This window comes from Pithys albifrons, chromosome 9 (assembly GCF_047495875.1).
Source record: "Pithys albifrons albifrons isolate INPA30051 chromosome 9, PitAlb_v1, whole genome shotgun sequence".
Lineage (NCBI taxonomy): Eukaryota > Metazoa > Chordata > Aves > Passeriformes > Thamnophilidae > Pithys > Pithys albifrons.
This window is the reverse complement of record NC_092466.1, coordinates 38,716,533-38,740,754: the sequence shown is the minus strand read 5'-3', so window position 1 is coordinate 38,740,754 and position 24,222 is coordinate 38,716,533.

The following is a 24,222-nucleotide window of genomic DNA, read 5'->3' as shown; positions in this document are numbered from 1 at the left end:
AAGATTTCTCCCAGGGAAAAGGTGCCAGGGCAGAAAGCAATTGTGCCTTTTCTAGGGTTAATGGGGCCCCAAAATTGACACCTGAGAGCCCAAGGCTGCCACCTTTTCCCTGGGCGCAAAGCTCGACGGAGCGTTCCACGTGCGGGTTTGGGAAAGTGCCATTTTTCAGCCCAGACGTCCAGACCTATGAAGATTCCTCAGAGGGAAAAGGTACCAGGAGACAAAGCCATTGTGTATTTTGTAATGCTAATTGGGCCCCATCATTGGCAGCTGAGAGCCCAAGGCTGCCACCTTTTCCCTGGGCGCAAATGTCGACGGCGCGTGCCACTTGCAGGTCCGGGAATGTGCCGTTTCTCATCCCAGAATTCCAGGCCAGCGAAGATTTCTCCCTGGGAAAAGGTGCCAGGACAGAAAGCGATTGTGCCTTTTCTAGGGTTAATGGGGCCCCAAAATTGGCAGCTGAGAGCCCAGGGCTGCCACCTTTTCCCTGGGCGCAAAGCTCGACGGTGCGTGCCACATGCGGGTAAGGAAAAGAGCCGTTTTCAGCCCAGAATTCCAGACCAAAGAAGATTCCTCCCAGGAAAAAGGTGCCAGCCCAGAAAGCGATTGTTCTTTTTCTAGGGGTAATGGGGCCCCATCATTGGCACCTGAGAGCCCAAGGCTGCCACCTTTTCCCTGGGCACAAAGCTCGACGGTGCGTTCCACTTGCAGGTCCGGGGAAGTGCCGTTTTTCAGCCCAGAATTCCAGACAGACGAAAATTCCTCCCAGGGAAAAGGTGCCAGGACAGAAAGCGATTGTTATTTATCTAGTGTTAACGTGGACCCATCATTGGCACCTGAGAGCCCAAGGCTGCCACCTTTTCCCTGGGCGCAAAGCTAGATGGTGCCTGCCACGTGCAGGTCAGAGAAAGACCTTTGTTCAGCCCAGGATTGCAGACGGATGACGACTCCTCCCAGGGAAAAGGCTCCCAGGACAGAAAGCGATTGTTCCATTTCTAGTGTTAATGGGGGCCCATCATTGGCATCTGAGAGCCAGAGGTTGCCTCCTTTTCCCTGGGCGCAAAGCTCGACATTGCGTGCAACGTGCTGGTCCCAGAAAGTGCCATTTTACAGCCCAGAATTCCAAACCGATGAAGACTCCTCCCAGGGAAAAGGTGCCAGGACAGAAAGCCATTGTGCCTTTTGTAAATGTAATGGGGCCCATCATTGGCACCTGAGAGCCGAAGACTGCCACCTTTTCCCTGGACGCAAAGCTCGATGGTGCATTCCACTTGCGGGTCCAGAAATGTGCCGATTCTCAGACCAGAATTCCAAACCGATGAAGATTCCTCCCTGGGAAAAGGTGCCAGGACAGAAAGCCATTGTGCCTTTTGTAGGGGTAATGGGGCACCATCATTGGCACCTGAGAGCCCAAGGCTGCCCCCTTTTCCCTGGGAGCAAAGCTCGACGGTGTGTACCTTGTGCGGGTTTGGGGCAGTGCCATTTTTGAACCCAGATTTCCAGACGAATGAAGATTCCTCCCTGGGAAAAGGTGCCAGGACAGAAAGCAAGTGTTATTTTTCTAGTGTTAACGGGGCCCAATCCTTGGCACCTGAGAGCCCAAGGCTGCCACCTTTTCCCTGGGCGCAAATGTCGAGGGTGCGTGCCACTTTCTTGTCTGGGAAAGTGCCATTTTTTAGCACAGAATTCTAGACGGATGAAGACTCCTCACAGGGAAGAGGCTCCCAGGACAGAAAGCCATTGTTCCATTTCTAGAGTTAATCCGGCCCTATCATTGGCACCTGAGAGCCCAAGGTTGCCTCCTATACCCTGGGCGTAAAGCGGGACCATGCGTCCTACTTGAGGGTCCGGGAAATTGCGGTTCTCATTCCAGAATTCCAGACCGATGAAGACTCCTCCCTGGGAAAAGGTGCCAGGACAGGAATCGATTTCTCCTTTTCTAGGAGTAATGGGGACCCATTATTGGCACCTGAGAGCTGAAGGCTGCAACCTTTTCCCTGAGCGCAAAGCTCGACGATGCGTGCCACTTGCGGGTCCAGGAATGTGCTGTTTCTCATCCCAGAATTCGAGGCCGATGAAGATTTCTCCCAGGGAAAAGGTGTCAGGACAGAAAGCAATTGTGCCTTTTCTAGGGTTAATGGGGCCCCAAAATTGACACCTGAGAGCCCAAGGCTGACACCTTTACCCTGGGCGCAAAGCTCGACAGAGCGTTCCTTGTGCGGATCCCGGAAAGTGCCATTTTACAGCCCAGAATTCCAGACCTATGAAGATTCCTCAGAGGGAAAGGGTACCAGGAGACAAAGCCATTGTGTATTTTGTAATGTTAATTGGGCCCCATCATTGGCACCTGAGAGCCCAAGGCTGCCACCTTTTCCCTGGGTGCAAAGCTCGACGGTGCATACCCTGTACAGGTCCGGGAAAGGGCCATTTTTCAGCCCAGAATTCCAGACGGAAGTCGATTCCTCCCTGGGAAAAGGTGTCAGGACAGAAAGCCATTGTGCCTTCTCCAGGGGTAATGGGGCCCCATCTTTGGCATTTGAGAGCCCAAGGCTGCCACCTTTTCCCTGGACGCAAATGTCGACGGCGCGTGCCACTTGCAAGTCCGGGAACGTGCCGTTTCTCATCCCAGAATTCCAGGCCAGAGAAGATTTCTCCCTGGGAAAAGGTGCCACGACAGAAAGCGATTGTGCCTTTTCTAGGGTTAATGGGGCCCCAAAATTGGCAGCTGAGAGCCCAGGGCTGCCACCTTTTCTCTGGACGCAAAGCTCGACGGTGCGTGCCACATGCGGGTAAGGGAAAGAGCCGTTTTCAGCCCAGAATTCCAGACCAAAGAAGATTCCTCCCAGGGAAAAGGTGCCAGGACAGAAAGCGATTGTTCATTTTCAAGGGTCAATGGGGCCCCATCATTGGCACCTGAGAGCCCAAGGCTGCCACCTTTTCCCTGGGCACAAAGCTCGACGGTGCGTTCCATTTGCAGGTCCGGGGAAGTGCCGTTTTTCAGCCCAGAATTCCAGACAGATGAAAATTCCTCCCAGGGAAAAGGTGCCAGGACAGAAAGCGATTGTTATTTATCTAGTGTTAACGGAGACCCATTGTTGGCACCTGAGAGCCCAAGGCTGCCACCTTTTCCCTGGGCGCAAAGCTAGATGGTGCCTGCCACGTGCAGGTCAGAGAAAGACCTTTGTTCAGCCCAGGATTCCAGACGGATGACGACTCCTCCCAGGGAAAAGGCTCCCAGGACAGAAAGCGATTGTTCCATTTCTAGTGTTAATGGGGGCCCGTCATTGGCATCTGAGAGCCAGAGGTTGCCTCCTTTTCCCTGGGCGCAAAGCTCGACATTGCGTGCAACGTGCTGGTCCCAGAAAGTGCCATTTTACAGCCCAGAATTCCAAACCGATGAAGACTCCTCCCAGGGAAAAGGTGCCAGGACAGAAAGCCATTGTGCCTTTTGTAAAGGTAATGGGGCCCCATCATTGGCACCTGAGAGCCCAAGACTGCCACCTTTTCCCTGGACGCAAAGCTCGATGGTGCATTCCACTTGCGGGTCCAGAAATGTGCCGATTCTCAGACCAGAATTCCAAACCGATGAAGATTCCTCCCTGGGAAAAGGTGCCAGGACAGAAAGCCATTCTGCCTTTTGTAGGGGTAATGGGGCACCATCATTGGCACCTGAGAGCCCAAGGCTGCCCCCTTTTCCCTGGGAGCAAAGCTCGACGGTGTGTACCTTGTGCGGGTTTGGGGCAGTGCCATTTTTGAACCCAGATTTCCAGACGAATGAAGATTCCTCCCTGGGAAAAGGTGCCAGGACAGAAAGCAAGTGTTATTTTTCTAGTGTTAACGGGGCCCAATCCTTGGCACCTGAGAGCCCAAGGCTGCCACGTTTTCCCTGGGCGCAAATGTCGAGGGTGCGTGCCACTTTCTTGTCTGGGAAAGTGCCATTTTTTAGCACAGAATTCTAGACGGATGAAGACTCCTCACAGGGAAGAGGCTGCCAGGACAGAAAGCCATTGTTCCATTTCTAGGGTTAATCCGGCCCTATCATTGGCACCTGAGAGCCCAAGGTTGCCTCCTATACCCTGGGCGTAAAGCGGGACCATGCGTCCTACTTGAGGGTCCGGGAAATTGCGGTTCTCATTCCAGAATTCCAGACCGATGAAGACTCCTCCCTGGGAAAAGGTGCCAGGACAGGAATCGATTTCTCCTTTTCTAGGAGTAATGGGGACCCATTATTGGCACCTGAGAGCTGAAGGCTGCAACCTTTTCCCTGAGCGCAAAGCTCGACGATGCGTGCCACTTGCGGGTCCAGGAATGTGCTGTTTCTCATCCCAGAATTTGAGGCCGATGAAGATTTCTCCCAGGGAAAAGGTGTCAGGACAGAAAGCAATTGTGCCTTTTCTAGGGTTAATGGGGCCCCAAAATTGACACCTGAGAGCCCAAGGCTGACACCTTTTCCCTGGGCGCAAAGCTCGACGGAGCGTTCCACGTGCGGGTCCCGGAAAGTGCCATTTTACAGCCCAGAATTCCAGACCTATGAAGATTCCTCAGAGGGAAAAGGTACCAGGAGACAAAGCCATTGTGTATTTTGTAATGTTAATTGGGCCCCATCATTGGCACCTGAGAGCCCAAGGCTGCCACCTTTTCCCTGGGTGCAAAGCTCGACGGTGCATACCCTGTACAGGTCCGGGAAAGGGCCATTTTTCAGCCCAGAATTCCAGACGGAAGTCGATTCCTCCCTGGGAAAAGGTGTCAGGACAGAAAGCCATTGTGCCTTCTCCAGGGGTAATGGGGCCCCATCTTTGGCATTTGAGAGCCCAAGGCTGCCACCTTTTCCCTGGACGCAAATGTCGACGGCGCGTGCCACTTGCAAGTCCGGGAACGTGCCGTTTCTCATCCCAGAATTCCAGGCCAGCGAAGATTTCTCCCTGGGAAAAGGTGCCAGGACAGAAAGCCATTGTGCCTTTTCTAGGGTTAATGGGGCCCCAAAATTGGCAGCTGAGAGCCCAGGGCTGCCACCTTTTCCCTGGACGCAAAGGTCGACGGTGCGTACCACATGCGGGTAAGGGAAAGAGCCGTTTTCAGCCCAGAATTCCAGACCAAAGAAGATTCCTCCCAGGGAAAAGGTGCCAGGACAGAAAGCGATTGTTCATTTTCAAGGGTCAATGGGGCCCCATCATTGGCACCTGAGAGCCCAAGGCTGCCACCTTTTGCCTGGGCACAAAGCTCGACGGTGCGTTCCACTTGCAGGTCCGGGGAAGTGCCGTTTCTCATCCCAGAATTCCAGGCCAGCGAAGATTTCTCCCTGGGAAAAGGTGCCAGGACAGAAAGCGATTGTGCCTTTTCTAGGGTTAATGGGGCCCCAAAATTGGCAGCTGAGAGCCCAGGGCTGCCACCTTTTCCCTGGGCGCAAAGCTCGACGGTGCGTGCCACATGCGGGTAAGGGAACGAGCCGTTTTCAGCCCAGAATTCCAGACCAAAGAAGAATCCTTCCAGGGAAAAGGTGCCAGGACAGAAAGCAATTGTTCATTTTCAAGGGTCAATGGGGCCCCATCATCGGCACCTGAGAGCCCAAGGCTGCCACCTTTTGCCTGGGCACAAAGCTCGACGGTGCGTTCCACTTGCAGGTCCGGGGAAGTGCCGTTTTTCAGCCCAGAATTCCAGACAGACGAAAATTCCTCCCAGGGAAAAGGTGCCAGGACAGAAAGCGATTGTTATTTATCTAGTGTTAACGGAGACCCATCGTTGGCACCTGAGAGCCCAAGGCTGCCACCTTTCCCTGGGCGCAAAGCTAGATGGTGCCTGCCACGTGCAGGTCAGAGAAAGACCTTTGTTCAGCCCAGGATTGCAGACGGATGACGACTCCTCCCAGGGAAAAGGTGCCAGGACAGAAAGCGATTGTTCCATTTCTAGTGTTAATGGGGGCCCGTCATTGGCATCTGAGAGCCAGAGGTTGCCTCCTTTTCCCTGGGCGCAAAGCACGACAGTGCGTGCCACGTGCTGGTCCCAGAAAGTGCCACTTTACAGCTTAGAATTCCAGACCAATGAAGACTCCTCCCAGGGAAAAGGTGCCAGGACAGAAAGCCATTGTGCTTTTTGTAAAGGTAATGGGGCCCCATCATTGGCACCTGAGAGCCCAAGACTGCCACCTTTTCCCTGGATGCAAAGCTCGATGGTGCGTTCCACTTGCGGGTCCAGGAAAGCGCCGATTCTCAGACCAGAATTCCAAACCGATGAAGATTCCTCCCTGGGAAAAGGTGCCAGGACAGAAAGCCATTGTGCCTTTTGTAGGGGTAATGGGGCACCATCATTGGCACCTGAGAGCCCAAGGCTGCCCCCTTTTCCCTGGGCGCAAAGCTCGACGGTGTGTACCTTGTGCGGGTTTGGGGCAGTGCCATTTTTCAGCCCAGATTTCCAGACGGACGAAGATTCCTCCCTGGGAAAAGGTGCCAGGACAGAAAGCAAGTGTTATTTTTCTAGTGATAACGGGGCCCCATCATTGGCACCTGAGAGCCCACGGCTGCCACCTTTTGCCTGGGCGCAAATGTCTACGGTGCGTGCCACTTGCGGGTCCGGGGAAGTGCCATTTTTCAGCCCAGAATTCCAGACGGACGAAGACACCTCCCAGGGAAAAGGTGCCAGGTCAGAAATCGAATTGTCCTTTTCTAGGGTCAATGGTGCCCCATCATTGGCACCTGAGAGTTCAAGGCTGCCACCTTTTCCGTGGGCGCAAACATCAACGGCACATACCACTTTCTTGTCCGGGAAAGTGCAGTTTTTTGAGCCCTCAATTCCAGACGGATGAAGACTCCTCACAGGGAAGAGGCTCCCAGGACAGAAAGCGATTGTTCCATTTCTAGGGTTAATCCGGCCCTATCATTGGCACCTGAGAGCCCAAGGTTGCCTCCTATACCCTGGGCGTAAAGCTCGACCATGCGTCCTACGTGAGGGTCCGGGAAATTGCCGTTTCTCATTCCAAAATTCCAGACCGATGAAGATTCCTCCCTGGGAAAAGGTGTCAGGACAGAAAGCGATTGTTCCTTTTCTAGGGTTAATCGGGCTCCATCATTGACACCTGAGAGCCGAAGGCTGCAACCTTTTCCCTGAGCGCAAAGCTCAACGGTGCGTGCCACTTGCCGGTCCAGGAATGTGCTGTTTCTCATCCCCGAATTCGAGGTCAATGAAGATTTCTCCCAGGGAAAAGGTGCCAGGGCAGAAAGCAATTGTGCCTTTTCTAGGGTTAATGGGGCCCCAAAATTGAGACCTGAGAGCCCAAGGCTGCCACCTTTTCCCTGGGCGCAAAACTCGACGGAGCGTTCCACGTGCGGATCTTGGAAAGTGCCATTTTACAGCCCAGAATTCCAGACCTATGAAGATTCCTCAGAGGGAAAAGGTACCAGGAGACAAAGCCATTGTGTATTTTGTAATGCTAATTGGGCCCCATCATTGGCACCTGAGAGCCCAAGGCTGCCACCTTTTCCCTGGGTGCAAAGCTCGACGGTGCATACCCTGTGCGGGTCTGGGAAAGGGCCGTTTTTCAGCCCAGAATTCCAGACGGAAGTCGATTCCTCTCTGGGAAAAGGTGTCAGGACAGAAAGCCATTGTGCCTTTTCTAGGGGTAATGGGGCCCCAAAATTGACACCTGAGAGCCCAAGGCTGCCACCTTTTCCCTGGGCGCAAATGTCGATGGCGCGTGCCACTTGCAAGTCCGGGAATGTGCCGTTTCTCATCCCAGAATTCCAGGCCAGCGAAGATTTCTCCCTGGGAAAAGGTGCCAGGACAGAAAGCGATTGTGCCTTTTCTAGGGTGAATGGGGCCCCAAAATTGGCAGCTGAGAGCCCAGGGCTGCCACCTTTTCCCTGGGCGCAAAGCTCGACGGTGCGTGCCACATGCGGGTAAGGAAAAGAGCCGTTTTCAGCCCAGAATTCCAGACCAAAGAAGATTCCTCCCAGGGAAAAGGTGCCAGGACAGAAAGCGATTGTGCCTTTTCTAGGGGTAATGGGGCCTCATCATTGGCACCTGAGAGCCCAACGCTGCCACCTTTTCCCTGGGCACAAAGCTCGACGGTGCGTTCCACTTGCAGGTGCGGGGAAGTGCCGTTTTTCAGCCCAGAATTCCAGACAGACGAAAATTCCTCCCAGGGAAAAGGTGCCAGGACAGAAAGCGATTGTTTTTTATCTAGTGTTAACGTGGACCCATCATTGGCACCTGAGAGCCCAAGGCTGCCACCTTTTCCCTGGGCGCAGAGCTAGATGGTGCCTGCCACGTGCAGGTCAGAGAAAGACCTTTGTTCAGCCCAGGATTGCAGACGGATGACGACTCCTCCCAGGGAAAAGGCTCCCAGGACAGAAAGCGATTGTTCCATTTCTAGTGTTAATGGGGGCCCGTCATTGGCATCTGAGAGCCAGAGGTTGCCTCCTTTTCCCTGGGCGCAAAGCACGACAGTGCGTGCAACGTGCTGGTCCCAGAAAGTGCCACTTTACAGCTTAGAATTCCAGACCAATGAAGACTCCTCCCAGGGAAAAGGTGCCAGGACAGAAAGCCATTGTGCTTTTTGTAAAGGTAATGGGGCCCCATCATTGGCACCTGAGAGCCCAAGACTGCCACCTTTTCCCTGGACGCAAAGCTCGATGGTGCGTTCCACTTGCGGGTCCAGGAAAGCGCCGATTCTCAGACCAGAATTCCAAACCGATGAAGATTCCTCCCTGGGAAAAGGTGCCAGGACAGAAAGCCATTGTGCCTTTTGTAGGGGTAATGGGGCACCATCATTGGCACCTGAGAGCCCAAGGCTGCCCCCTTTTCCCTGGGAGCAAAGCTCGACGGTGTGTACCTTGTGCGGGTTTGGGGCAGTGCCATTTTTGAACCGAGATTTCCAGACGGACGAAGATTCCTTCCAGGGAAAAGGTGCCAGGACAGAAAGCAAGTGTTATTTTTCTAGTGATAACGGGGCCCCATCCTTGGCACCTGAGAGCCCAAGGCTGCCACGTTTTGCCTGGGCGCAAATGTCGAGGGTGTGTGCCACTTTCTTGTATGGGAATGCGCCTTTTTTTAGCCCAGAATTCTAGACGGATGAAGATTCCTCCCAGGGAAAAGGTGCCAGGACAGAAAGCGATTGTTCCATTTCTAGGGTTAATCGGGCCCCATCATTGGCACCTGAGAGCTCAAGTTTGCCTCCTTTAACCTGGGTTCAAAGCTCGACAGTGAGATCTACGTGAGGGTCCGGAAATTGCCGTTTCTCATTCCAGAATTCCGGGCCAATGAAGATTCCTCCCTGGGAAAAGGTGCCAGGACACGAATGGATTTCTCCTTTTTCTAGGGTTAATGGGGCCCCATCATTGGCACCTGAGAGCCCAAGCCTGCCCCCTTTTCCCTGGGAGCAAAGCTCGACCTTGTGAGGGTTTGGGGCAGTGCCATTTTTGAACCCAGAATTCCAGACGGACGAAGATACCTCCCAGGGAAAAGGTGCCAGGTCAGAAATCGAATTGTCCTTTTCTAGGGTCAATGGTGCCCCATCATTGGCACCTCAGAGTTCAAGGCTGCCACCTTTTCCGTGGGCGCAAACATCAACGGCGCGTACCACTTTCTTGTCCGGGAAAGTGCCGTTTTTCAGCCCTCAATTCCAGACGGATGAAGACTCCTCACAGGGAAGAGGCTCCCAGGACAGAAAGCGATTGTTCCATTTCTAGGGTTAATCGGGCCCCATCATTGGCACCTGAGAGCCCAAGGTTGCCTCCTATACCCTGGGCGCAAAGCTCGACCACGCGTGCTACGTGAGGGTCCGGGAAATTGCCGTTTCTCATTCCAGAATTCCAGACCGATGAAGATTCCTCCCTGGGAAAAGGTACCAGGACAGGAATGGATTTCTCCTTTTCTAGGAGTAATGGGGACCCATCATTGGCACCCGAGAGCCGAAGGCTGCAATCTTTTCCCTGAGCGCAAAGCTCGACGGTGCGTGCCACTTGCCGGTCCAGGAATGTGCTGTTTCTCATCCCAGAATTCAGGCCCGATGAAGATTTCTCCCAGGGAAAAGGTGCCAGGACAGAAAGCGATTGTGCCTTTTCTAGGGTTAATGGAGCCACAAAATTGACACCTGAGAGACCAAGGCTGCCACCTTTTCCCTGGGCACAAAGCTCGACGGAGCGTTCCACGAGCGGGTCCGGGAAAGTGCCATTCTTCAGCCCAGAATTCCAGACCTATGACGATTCCTCAGAGGGAAAAGGTACCAGGAGACAAAGTCAGGGTGTATTTTGTAATGGTAATTGGGCCCCATCATTGGCACCTGAGAGTTCAAGGCTGCCACCTTTTCCCTGGGTGCAAAGCTCGACAGTTCGTACCCTGTGCGGGACCGGGAAAGTGACATTTTTCAGCCCTCAATTCCAGACGGATGAAGACTCCTCACAGGAAAAAAGCTCCCAGGACAGAAAGCGATTGTTCCATTTCTAGGGTTAATGGGGCCCCATCATTGGCACCTGAGAGTCCAAGGTTGCCTCCTATACCCTGGGTGCAAAGCTCGACCATGCGTGCTATGTGAGGGTCCGGGAAATTGCCGTTTCTCATTCCAGAATTCCAGACCGATGAAGATTCCTCCCTGGGAAAAGGTGCCAGGACAGAAAGCGATTGTGCCTTTTGTAGGGGTAATGGGGCCCCATCTTTGGCACCTGAGAGCCCAAGGCTGTCACCTTTTACCTGGGCACAAAGCTCGACGGTGCGTTCCAATTGCAGGTCTGGGGAAGTGCTGTTTTTCAGCCCAGAATTCCAGACGGAAGTCAATTCCTCCCAGGGAAAAGGTGCCAGGACAGAAAGCGATTGTTATTTATCTAGTGTTAATGGGGACCCATCATTGGCACCTGAGAGCCCAAGGCTGCCACCTTTTCCCTGGGTGCAAAGCTGGATGGTGCCTGCCACGTGCAGGTCAGAGAAAGTGCTTTGTTTAGTCCTGAGTTCCAGGCGGATGACGATTCCTCCCAGGGGAAAAGGCTACCAGGACAGAAAGCGATTGTTCCATTTCTAGTGTTAATGGGGGCCCGTCATTGGCATCTGAGAGCCAGAGGTTGCCTCCTTTTGCCTGGGCAGAAAGCTCGACAGTGCGTGCCACGTGCTGGTCCCAGATAGTGCCATTTTTCAGCCCAGAATTCCAGACCAATGAGAACTCCTCCCAGGGAAAAGGTGCCAGGACAGAAAGCCATTGTGCTTTTAGTAAAGGTAATGGTGCCCCATCATTAGCACCTGAGCGCCCAAGGCTGCCCCCTTGTCCCTGGGAGCAAAGCTCGACGGTGTGTACCTTGTGCGGGTTTGGGGCAGTGCCATTTTTGAACACAGAATTCCAGATGGACGAAGATTCCTCCCTGGGAAAAGGTGCCAGGACAGAAAGCAAGTGTTATTTTTCTAGTGTTAACGGGGCCCCATCCTTGGCACCTGAGAGCCCAAGGCTGCCACCTTTTGCCTAGGCGCAAATGTCGAGGGTGCGTGCCACTTTCTTGTCTGGGAAAGTGCCATTTTTTTGCCCAGAATTCTAGACGGATGAAGATTCCTCCTAGGGAAAAGGTGCCAGGACAGAAAGCGATTGTTCCATTTCTAGGGTTAATGGGGCCCCATCATTGGCACCTGAGAGCCCAAGTTTGCCTCCTTTAACCTGGGTTCAAAGCTCGACGGTGCGTTCTACGTGAGAGTTCAGGAAATTGCCGTTTCTCATTCCAGACTTGCAGACCGATGAAGATTCCTCCCTGGGAAAAGGTGGCAGGACATGAATGGATTTCTCCTTTTTCTAGGGTTAATGGGGCCCCATCATTGTCACCTGATAGCCCAAGGCTGCCCCCTTTTCCCTGGGCGCAAAGCTCGACGGTGTGTACCTTGTGCGGGTTTCGGGGAGGGCCATTTTTGAACCCAGATTTCCAGATGGACGAAGATACCTCCCAGGGAAAAGGTGCCAGGTCAGAAATCGAATTGTCTTTTTCTAGGGTCAATGGTGCCCCATCATTGGCACCTGAGAGTTCAAGGCTGCCACCTTTTCCGTGGGCGCAAACATCAACCGCGCATACCACTTTCTTGTCCGGGAAAGTGCTGTTTTTCAGCTCTGAATTCCAGACGGATGAAGACTCCTCACAGGGAAGAGGCTCCCAGGACAGAAAGCGATTGTTCCATTTCTAGGGTTAATCGGGCTCCCATCATTGGCACCTGAGAGCCCAAGGCAGCCTCCTTTACCCTTGGCGTGACGCTCGACGGTGCATGCTACGTGAGGGTCCGGGAAAGTGCCATTTTTCAGTCCAGAATTCCAGACCAATGAAGATTCCTCCCAGGGAAAAGTTGCCAGGACACAAAGCCATTGAGCATTCTGTAAAGGTAATGGGGCCCCATCATTGGCACCTGAGATCCCAAGGCTGCCACCTTTATCCTGGTCGCAAAGCTCGACGGAGCGTGCTACGTGCGGGTCTGGGAAAGTGCCATTTTTCAGCCCAGAATTACAGACCGAGTAAGATTCCTCTCAGGGAAAAGGTGCCAGGACAGAAAGCGATTGTTCCAGTTCTAGGGGTAATGGTGCCCCATCATTGGCACGTGTGAGCCCAAAGCTGCCACCTTTACCCAGGTCGCAATACTCGACGGTGCATAGTTGTGCGGGTCAGGGATAGTGCCATTTTTTCAGCCCAGATTTCCAGACGGATGAAGATTTCTCACTGGGAAAAGATGCCAGGACAGGAAATGGTTGTGCCTTTTCTAGGGTTATTGGTGCCCCATCATTGGCACCTGAGAGCCCAAGGCTGCCACATTTATCCTGGTCGCAAAGCTCGACGGAGCGTGCTACGTGCGGGTCTGGCAAAGTGCCATTTTTCAGCCCAGAATTACAGACCGAGTAAGATTCCTCTCAGGGAAAAGGTGCCAGGACAGAAAGTGATTGTTCCAGTTCTAGGGGTAATGGGGCTCCATCACTGTCACGTGAGAGCCCAAAGCTGCCACCTTTACCCAGGTTGCAATACTCGACGGTGCATAATTGTGCGGGTCAGGGATAGTGCCATTTTTTCAGCCCAGAATTCCAGACCGATGAAGATTCCTCAGAGGGAAAAGGTGACAGGACACAAAGCCATTGTGTATTTTGTAAAGGTAATGGGGCCCCATCATTGGCACCTGAGAGCCCAAGGCTGCCACCTATTCCATGGTCGCAAAGCTCAATGGTGCGTATTTGTGCGGGTCCAGGAAAGTGCCGATTTTCATCCCAGAATTCCAGACGGATGAAGATTCCTCCCAGGGAAAAGGTGCTAGGAGAGAAAGCGTTTGTGCGTTTTCTAATAATAATGGGGCCCCATCATTGGCACCTGAGAGCCCAAGGCTGCCACCTTTTGCCTGGGCTCAAAGCTCAATGGAGCGTTCCAACTGCGAGTCCAGGAAAGTGCTGTTTTTCAGCCAAGATTTCCAGACGGATGAAGATTACTCCCATGGAAAAGGTGCAAGGACAGAAAGCGATTTTTACATTTCTTGGGTTAATGGGGCCCCATCATTGGCACCTGAGAGTCCAAGGCCCCCATTTTTTCCCTGGGCGTAAAGCCGGACGGTGCATGCCACATGCTCTTTTTTAAGCCCAGAATTCCAGACAGACGATGATTCCTCCCTGGGAAAAGGCGCCAGGACAGAAAGGGATTGTTCCATTTCTTGTGTTAATACGGCCCCATCATTGACTCCTGAGAGCCCAAGGCTGCCACCTTTTCCCTGGGCTCAAAGCTCGACGGAGCGTGCCAAGTATGGGTCTGGATAGTGCCATTTTTCAGCCCAGAATTCCAGACAGACAAAGATTCCTCCCAGAGAAAATGTGCCAGGACAGAAAGCGATTATGCGTTTCCTAGGGGTAATGGGGCCCCATCATTGCCACCTGATAACCCAAGGCTGCCACCTTTTCCCTGGGCTGAACGCTCGATGGAGTGTGCCAGCGGCGGGTAAGGGTACATGCTGTTTTTCAACCCAGATTTCCAGAATGACGAAGATTCCTCATATGGAAAATGTTCCAGGACAGAAAGCGATTGTTCCAGTTCTAGGGTAAATGCGGCCCTCTCATTGCCACATGACAGCCCAAGGCTGTCACCTTTTCCCTGGGCTCAAAGCTCAAAGGAGTGTGCCAGGTGGGGTCCGGGAAAGTGCCGTTTCTCAGCCCAGAATTCCAGATGGACGAGGATTACTGCTAGGGAAAAAAGTGCCAGGACAGAAAGTGATTGTTCCTTTTCTAGGGTTTATGGGGCCCCATCATTGGCACTTGAGAGCCAATGCTGCTACCTTTTCCCTCGGTGAGCACCCCAACGTTCCCTGTCACATGCGGGTTTTTCAATCCAGAAAAATGAACATTCCTCCCTTGGAAATCGTGCCAGGACAGAAAGCGATTCTTCCTTTTCTAGGGTTAATGTGGACCCATCTTAGGCACCTGAGAGCCCAAGGCTGCCACCTTTTCCCTGGGCTCAAAGCTCGACAGTGCGGGCGAGGTGCGGGTCTGGGAAAGTTCCAGTTTTCAGCCCAGAATTGCAGAGGGCCCAAGATTCCTCCCAGGGAAAAGGTGCTAGGACAGAAAGGGATTGTGCCTTTTCTAGGACTAATGGGGCCCCATCATTGCCACCTCAGAGCCTAAGGCTGCCACCTTTTCCCTGGGCTCAAAGCTCGACGGAGCGTGCCAAGTGCGGGTGAGGGAAAGTGCCGTGTTTCAGCCCAGAATTCCAGGCAGACCATGATTCCTCCCAGGGAAAAGGTGCCAGGACAGAAAGCTATTGTGCCTTTCTTAGAGGTAATGGTGCCCCATCATTGACACCTGAGAGCCCAAGCCTGCCACCTTTTCCCTGGGCTCAAATCTCGACAGAGTGTGCCAGGTGCTGGTCAGGGTACCCCTTTTTTCAGCCCAGATTTCCAGAATGACGGAGATTCGTCACAGGGAAAATGTGTCAGGATAGAAAGCGATTGTTCCAGTTCTAGGGTAAATGCGGCGCCCTCATTGGCACCTCACAGCCCAAGGCTGTCACCTTTTCCCTGGGCTCAAAGCCCGACGATGCGTGCCACATGCGGGTTTTTCAGCCCAGAATTCAAGATGGACGATGATTCCTCCCAGGGAAAAGGTGCCAGGACAGAAAGCGATTGCTCCTTTTCTAGGGTTAATGCGGCCCCATCTTTGGGATCTGAGAGCCCAAGGCTGCCACCTTTTCCCTGGGCTCAAAGCTCGACGGAGGGTGCCAAGTGCGGGTCCGGGAAAGTGCCGTTTCTCAGCCCAGAATTCCAGACGGACGAAGATTCCTCCCTGGGAAAATGTGCTAGCAGAGAAAGCGATTGTGCCTCTTCTAGGGGTAATGCGGTCCCATCATTGGCACCTGAGAGCGCAAGGCTGCCATCTTTTCCCTGGCCTCAAAGCACGAGGGAGGGTGCCAAGTGCGGGCCCGGGAAAGTGCTGTTTTTCAGACCAGAATTCCAGACGGATGAAGATTCCTCCCATAGAAAAGGTGCCAGGACACAAAGCGATTGTTCCTTTTCTAGGGTTAATGGGGCCCCATCATTGACACCTGAGAACCCAAGGCTGCCACCTTTTCCCTGGGCGCACACCCCAAAGGTCCATGTCGCATGCGGGTTTTTCAGCCCAGAATTCCAGACGGATGAATATTCCTTCCTGGGAAATCGTGCCAGGACAGAAAGAGATTGTTATTTTTCTAGGGTTAATGCGGACCCATCTTAGGCACCTGACAGCCCAAGGCTGCCACCTTTTTCCTGGGCTCAAAGCTCGACAGTGCGGTCGAGGTGCGGGTCTGGGAAAGTGCCGGTTTTCAGCCCAGAATTCCAGACGGACCAAGATTCCTCCCAGGGAAAAAGTGCCAGGAGAGAAAGTGATTGTTCCAATTCTAGGGTAAACGCGGCCCCCTCATTGGCACCTGACAGCCCAAGGCTGTCACCTTTTCCCTGGTCGCAAAGCCCGACTGTGAGTGGCATTTGCAGGTTTTTCAGCCCAGATTTTCAGACGGATGAACATTCCTGCCAGGGAAAATGTGCCAGGACAGAAAGCGATTCTTCCTTTTCTAGTGTTAATGCGGCCCCACTTTTGGCAACTGAGAGCCCAAGGCTGCCTCCTTTTCCCTGGGCTGAAAGCTTCACGGAGCATACAAGGTGCGGGTCAGGGAAAGTGCCATTTATCAGCCCAGAATTCCAAGCGGTTTAAAATTCTACCCTGGGATAAAGTTCCAAGACAGAAAGCAATTGTTCCATTTCTAAGTTTAAGGGGCCCCATCGCTGGCACTTGTGAGCCAAAAGCTGCCACCTTTTCCCTGGCCTCAAAGCTCGACGGATTGTGCCAGGAGCGCTTTGGGCAAGCGTAATTTTTCAGTCCAGATTTCCAGAAGGATGAAGATTCCTCCCAGGGAAAAGGTGCCTGGACAGAAAGCATTTGTTCCTTTTCTAGGGTTAATGTGGCCCCATCTTTGGCAGCTGAGAGCCCAAGACTGTCACCTTTTCCCTGGCCTCAAAGATCGACGGTGCGTGCCACCTGCGGGTCAGGTAAAGTGCCTTTTTTCAGCCCAGAATTCCAGATGGACCAAGATTCCTCTCAGAGAAAAGGTGTTTAGACAGAAAGGGATTTTTACATTTCCTGGGGTAATGGGGTCCCATCATTGGCACCTGTGAGCCCAAGGATGCCACCTTTTCCCTGGCCTCAAAGCACGACGGAGGGTACCAGGTGCGGGTCAGGGAAAGTGCCGTTTATGAGCCCGGAATTCCAGGCAGACCATGATTCCTCCCAGGGAAAAGGTGCCAGGACAGAAAGCGATTGTGCCTTTCTTAGGGGTAATGGGGCCCCATCATTGGCAGCTGAGAGCCCAAGGGTGACACCTTTTCCCTGGGCTCAAACCTCGACAGAGTGTGCCAGGTGCTGGTCAGGGTACGTGCCTTTTTCCAGTCCAGATTTCCAGAATGACGAAGACTCCTCCCAGGGAAAATGTGCCAGTATAGAAAGCGATTGTTCCAGTTGTAGGGTAAATGCGGCCCCCTCATTGGCACGTCACAGCCCAAGGCTGTCACCTTTTCCCTGGGCTCAAAGCCCAACGGTGCGTGCCACATGCAGTTTTTTCAGCCCAGACTTCCAGACGGACGATGATTCCTCCCAGGGAAAAGGTGCCAGGACAGAAAGCGATTGCTCCTTTTCTAGGGTTAATGCGGCCCCATCTTTGGGATCTGAGAGCCCAAGGCTGCACCTTTTCCCTGGGCTCAAACCTCAATGGAGCGTGGCAAGTGCGAGTCAGGGAAATTGCGGTTTTTCAGCCCAGATTTCCAGACAGACGAAGATTCCTCCCTGGGAAAAGGTGCAAGGACAGAAAGCGATTTTTACATTTCTTGAGTTAATGGGGCCCCATCATTGACACCTTAGAGTCCAAGGCTGCCATCTTTTCCCATGGGTGCAAAGCCGGACGGTGCAAGCAACATCCTGTTTTTAAACCCAGAATTCCAGATGGACGATGATTCCTCCCTAAGAAAATCTGCTAGGACAGAAAGGGATTATTCCATATCTTGGGTTAATGGGGCCCCATCATTGGCAGCTGAGAGCACCTTTTCCCAAGGAGAAATCCTCGTTGGCCTGGAATTCTGGGATGAGAAACGGCACATTCCCGGACTTGCAAGTGGCACGCGCCGTCGACATTTGCGCCCAGGGAAAAGGTGGCAGCCTTGGGCTCTGAGGTGCCAAAGATGAGGTCCCATTACACCTAGAAAAGGCACAATGGCTTTCTGTCCTGACACCTTTTCCCAGAGAGGAATCGACTTCCGTCTGGAATTCTGGGCTGAAAAACGGCCCTTTCCCGGACCCGCACAGGGTATGCACCGTCGAGCTTTGCACCCAGGGAAAAGGTGGCAGCCTTGGGCTCACAGGTGCCAATGATGGGGCCCAATTAGCATTACAAAATACACAATGGCTTTGTCTCCTGGTACCTTTTCCCTCTGAGGAATCTTCATAGGTCTGGAATTCTGGGCTGAAAAATGGCACTTTCCTGGACCCGCAAGTGGAACGCACCATCGAGCTTTGAGTACAGGGAAAAGGTGGCAGTCATGGGCTCTCAGCTGCCAATGATGGGGCCCCATTACCTTTACAAAAAGCACAATGGCTTTCTGTCCTGGCACCTTTTCCCTGGGAGGAGTCTTCATTGGTCTGGAATTCTGGGCTGTAAAATGCCACTTTCTGGGATCAACACGTGGCACGCATTGTCGTGCTTTGCGCCCAGGGAAAAGGAGGCAACCTCTGGCTCTCAGATGCCAATGACGGGCCCCCATTAACACTAGAAATGGAACAATCGCTTTCTGTCCTAGGAGCCCTTTCCCTGGGAGGAGTCGTCATCCGTCTGGAATCCTGGGCTGAACAAAGCACTTTCTCTGACCTGCACGTGGCAGGCACCATCTAGCTTTGCGCCCAGGGAAGAGGTGACAGCCTTGGGCTCTCAGGTGACAATGATGGGTCCCCGTTAACACTAGAAAAATAACAATCGCTTTCTGTCCTGGCACCTTTTCCCAGGGAGGAATCTTCATCGGCCTGGAATTCTGGGCTGAAAACGGCTCTTTCCCTTACCCGCATGAGGCACGCACCGTCGAGCTTTCTGCCCAGGGAAAAGGTAGCAGCCCTGGGCTCTCAGCTGCCAATTTTGGGGCCCCATTAACCCTAGAAAAAGCACAATCCCTTTCTGTCCTGGCACCTTTTCCCAGGGAGAAATCTTCGCTGGCCTGGAATTCTGGGATGAGAAACAGCACATTCCCGGACTTGCAAGTGGCACGCACCGTCGACATTTGCGCCCAGGGAAAAGGTGGCAGCCTTGGGCTCACAGGTGCCAAAGATGAGGTCCCATTACCCCTAGAAAAGGCACAATGGCTTTCTGTCCTGACACCTTTTCCCAGAGAGGAATTGACTTCCATCTGGAATTCTGGGCTGAAAAACGGCCCTTTCCCGGACCCGCACAGGGTATGCACCGTCGAGCTTTGCACCCAGGGAAAAGGTGGCAGCCTTGGGCTCTCAGGTGCCAATGATGGGGCCCAATTAGCATTACAAAATACACAATGGCTTTGTCTCCTGGTACCTTTTCCCTCTGAGGAATCTTCATAGGTCTGGAATTCTGGGCTGAAAAATGGCACTTTCCCGGACCTGCACATGGAACGCTCCGTCGAGCTTTGCGCCCAGGGAAAAGGTGGCAGCCTTGGGCTCTCAGGTGTCAATTTTGGAGCCCCATTAACCCTAGAAAAGGCACAATTGTTTTCTGTCCTGGCATCTTTTCCCTGGGAGAAATCTTCATCGGCCTCGAATTCTGGGATGAGAAACAGCACATTCCTGGACCCGCAAGTGGCACGCACCGTTGAGCTTTGCGCTCAGGGTAAAGGTTGCAGCCTTGGGCTCTCAGGTGTCAATGATGGAGCCCCATTAACCCTAGAAAAGGAACAATCGCTTTCTGTCCTGACACCTTTTCCCAGGGAGGAATCTTCATCGGTCTGGAATTCTGGAATGAGAAACGGCAATTTCCCGGACCCTCACGTAGCACGCATGGTCGAGCTTTGCGCCCAGGGTATAGGAGGCAACCTTGGGCTCTCAGGTGCCAATGATGGGGCCCGATTAACCCTAGAAATGGAACAATCGCTTTCTGTCCTGGGAGCCTCTTCCCTGTGAGGAGTCTTCATCCGTCTGGAATTGAGGGCTGAAAAACGGCACTTTCCCGGACAAGAAAGTGGTATGCGCCGTTGATGTTTGCGCCCACGGAAAAGGTGGCAGCCTTGTACTCTGAAGTGCCAATGATGGGGCACCATTGACCCTAGAAAAGGACAATTCGATTTCTGACCTGGCACCTTTTCCCTGGGAGGTGTCTTCGTCCGTCTGGAATTCTGGGCTGAAAAATGGCACTTCCCCGGACCCGCAAGTGGCACGCGCCGTCGACATTTGCGCCCAGGCAAAAGGTGGCAGCCTTGGGCTCTCAGGTGCCAATGATGGGGCCCCGTTAACACGAGAAAAATAACACTTGCTTTCTGTCCTGGCACCTTCTCCCAGGGAGGACTCTTCGTCCGTCTGGAAATCTGGGTTCAGAAATGGCACTGCCCCAAACCCGCACAAGGTACACACCGTCGAGCTTTGCGCCCAGGGACAAGGGGGCAGCCTTGGGCTCTCAGCTGCCAATGATGGTGCCCCATTACCCCTACAAAAGGCACAATGGCTTTCTGTCCTGGCACCTTTTCCCAGGGAGGAATCTTCATCGGTTTGGAATTCTGGAATGAGAATCGGCACTTTCCTGGACCCGCAAGTTGAACGCACCATCGAGCTTTGCATCCAGGGAAAAGGTGGCAGTCTTGGGCTCTCAGGTGCCAATGATGGGGCCCCCTTACCTTTACAAAAAGCACAATGGCTTTCTGTCCTGGCACCTTTTCCCTGGGAGGAGTCTTCATTGGTCTGGAATTCTGGGCTGAAAAATGGCACTTTCTGGGACCAGCACGTGGCACGCACCGTCGAGCTTTGCGCCCAGGGAAAAGGTGGCAGCCCTGGGCTCTCAGCTGCCAATTTTGGGGCCCCATTAACCCTAGAAAAGGCACAATCGCTTTCTGTCCTGGCACATTTTCCCAAGGAAGAAATCTTCGCTGGCCTGGAATTCTGGGATGAGAAACGGCACATTCCCGGACTTGCAAGTGGCACGCGCCGTCGACATTTGTGCCCAGGGAAAAGGTTGCAGCCTTGGGCTTTCAGGTGCCAAAGATGAGGTCCCATTACCCCTAGAAAAGGCACAATGGCTTTCTGTCCTGACACCTTTTCCCAGAGAGGAATTGACTTCCGTCTGGAATTCTGGGCTGAAAAACGGCCCTTTCCCGGACCCGCACAGGGTATGCACCGTCGAGCTTTGCACCCAGGGAAAAGGTGGCAGCCTTGGGCTCTCAGGTGCCAATGATGGGGCCCAATTAGCATTACAAAATACACAATGGCTTTGTCTCCTGGTACCTTTTCCCTCTGAGGAATCTTCATAGGTCTGGAATTCTGGGCTGAAAAATGGCACTTTCCCGGACCCGCACGTGGAATGCTCCGTCGAGCTTTGCGCTCAGGGAAAAGGTGGCAGCCTTCAGCTATCAGGTGTCAATGATGGAGCCCCATTAACCCTAGAAAAGGAACAATCGCTTTCTGTCCTGACACCTTTTCCCAGGGAGGAATCTTCATTGGTCTGGAATTCTGGAATGAGAAACGGCAATTTCCCGGACCCTCACGTAGCACGCATGGTCGAGCTTTGCGCCCAGGGTATAGGAGGCTACCTTGGGCTCTCAGGTGCCAATGATGGGGCCCGATTAACCCTAGAAATGGAACAATCGCTTTCTGTCCTGGGAGCCTCTTCCCTGTGAGGAGTCTTCATCCGTCTGGAATTGAGGGCTGAAAAACGGCACTTTCCCGGACAAGAAAGTGGTACGCGCCGTTGATGTTTGCGCCCACGGAAAAGGTGGCAGCCTTGAACTCTGAGGTGCCAATGATGGGGCACCATTGACCCTAGAAAAGGACAATTCGATTTCTGACCTGGCACCTTTTCCCTGGGAGGTGTCTTCGTCCGTCTGGAATTCTGGGCTGAAAAATGGCACTTCCCCGGACCGGCAAGTGGCACGCGCCGTCGACATTTGCGCCCAGGCAAAAGGTGGCAGCCTTGGGCTCTCAGGTGCCAATGATGGGCCCCCGTTAACACTAGAAAAATAACACTTGCTTTCTGTCCTGGCACCTTTTCCCAGGGAGGAATCTTCGTCCATCTGGAAATCTGGGTTCAGAAATGGCACTGCCCCAAACCCGCAGAAGGTACACACCGTCGAGCTTTGCGCCCAGGGAAAAGGGGGCAGCCTTCGGCTCTCAGGTGCCAATGATGGGGCCCCATTACCCCTACAAAAGGCACAATGGCTTTCCGTCCTGGCACCTTTTCCCAGGGAGGAATCTTCATCGGTTTGGAATTCTGGTCTGAGAATCGGCACTTTCCTGGACCCGCAAGTGGAACGCACCATCGAGCTTTGCGTCCAGGGAAAAGGTGGCAGTCTTTGACTCTCAGGTGCCAATGATGGGGCCCCATTACCTTTACAAAAAACACAAAGGCTTTCTGTCCTGGCACCTTTTCCCAGGGAGGAATCTTCATTGGTCTGGAATTCTGGGCTGAAAACGGCTCTTTCCCTTACCCGCATGTGGCACGCACCGTCGAGCTTTGCGCCCAGGGAAAAGGAGGCAACCTCTGGCTCTCAGCTGCCAATTTTGGGGCCCCATTAACCCTAGGAAAGGCACAATCGCTTTCTGTCCTGGCACCTTTTCCCTGGGAGAAATCTTCGCTGGCCTGGAATTCTGGGATGAGAAACGGCACATTCCCGGACTTGCAAGTGGCACGCGCCGTCGACATTTGCGCCCAGGGAAAAGGTGGCAGCCTTGGGCTCTCAGGTGCCAATGATGGAGCCCCATTAACCCTAGAAAAGGAACAATCGCTTTCTGTCCTGACACCTTTTCCCAGGGAGGAATCTTCATTGGTCTGGAATTCTGGAATGAGAAACGGCAATTTCCCGGACCCTCACGTAGCACGCATGGTCGAGCTTTGCGCCCAGGGTATAGGAGGCTACCTTGGGCTCTCAGGTGCCAATGATGGGGCCCGATTAACCCTAGAAATGGAACAATCGCTTTCTGTCCTGGGAGCCTCTTCCCTGTGAGGAGTCTTCATCCGTCTGGAATTGAGGGCTGAAAAACGGCACTTTCCCGGACAAGAAAGTGGTACGCGCCGTTGATGTTTGTGCCCACGGAAAAGGTGGCAGCCTTGAACTCTGAGGTGCCAATGATGGGGCACCATTGACCCTAGAAAAGGACAATTCGATTTCTGACCTGGCACCTTTTCCCTGGGAGGTGTCTTCGTCCGTCTGGAATTCTGGGCTGAAAAATGGCACTTCCCCGGACCGGCAAGTGGCACGCGCCGTCGACATTTGCGCCCAGGCAAAAGGTGGCAGCCTTGGGCTCTCAGGTGCCAATGATGGGCCCCCGTTAACACTAGAAAAATAACACTTGCTTTCTGTCCTGGCACCTTTTCCCAGGGAGGAATCTTCGTCCATCTGGAAATCTGGGTTCAGAAATGGCACTGCCCCAAACCCGCAGAAGGTACACACCGTCGAGCTTTGCGCCCAGGGAAAAGGGGGCAGCCTTCGGCTCTCAGGTGCCAATGATGGGGCCCCATTACCCCTACAAAAGGCACAATGGCTTTCCGTCCTGGCACCTTTTCCCAGGGAGGAATCTTCATCGGTTTGGAATTCTGGTCTGAGAATCGGCACTTTCCTGGACCCGCAAGTGGAACGCACCATCGAGCTTTGCGTCCAGGGAAAAGGTGGCAGTCTTTGACTCTCAGGTGCCAATGATGGGGCCCCATTACCTTTACAAAAAACACAAAGGCTTTCTGTCCTGGCACCTTTTCCCAGGGAGGAATCTTCATTGGTCTGGAATTCTGGGCTGAAAACGGCTCTTTCCCTTACCCGCATGTGGCACGCACCGTCGAGCTTTGCGCCCAGGGAAAAGGAGGCAACCTCTGGCTCTCAGCTGCCAATTTTGGGGCCCCATTAACCCTAGAAAAGGCACAATCGCTTTCTGTCCTGGCACCTTTTCCCTGGGAGAAATCTTCGCTGGCCTGGAATTCTGGGATGAGAAACGGCACATTCCCGGACTTGCAAGTGGCACGCGCCGTCGACATTTGCGCCCAGGGAAAAGGTGGCAGCCTTGGGCTCTCAGGTGCCAATGATGGAGCCTCATTAACCCTAGAAAAGGAACAATCGCTTTCTGTCCTGACAGCTTTTCCCAGGGAGGAATCTTCATTGGTCTGGAATTCTGGAATGAGAAACGGCAATTTCCCGGACCCTCACGTAGCACGCATGGTCGAGCTTTGCGCCCAGGGTATAGGAGGCTACCTTGGGCTCTCAGGTGCCAATGATGGGGCCCGATTAACCCTAGAAATGGAACAATCGCTTTCTGTCCTGGGAGCCTCTTCCCTGTGAGGAGTCTTCATCCGTCTGGAATTGAGGGCTGAAAAACGGCACTTTCCCGGACAAGAAAGTGGTACGCGCCGTTGATGTTTGTGCCCACGGAAAAGGTGGCAGCCTTGAACTCTGAGGTGCCAATGATGGGGCACCATTGACCCTAGAAAAGGACAATTCGATTTCTGACCTGGCACCTTTTCCCTGGGAGGTGTCTTCGTCCGTCTGGAATTCTGGGCTGAAAAATGGCACTTCCCCGGACCG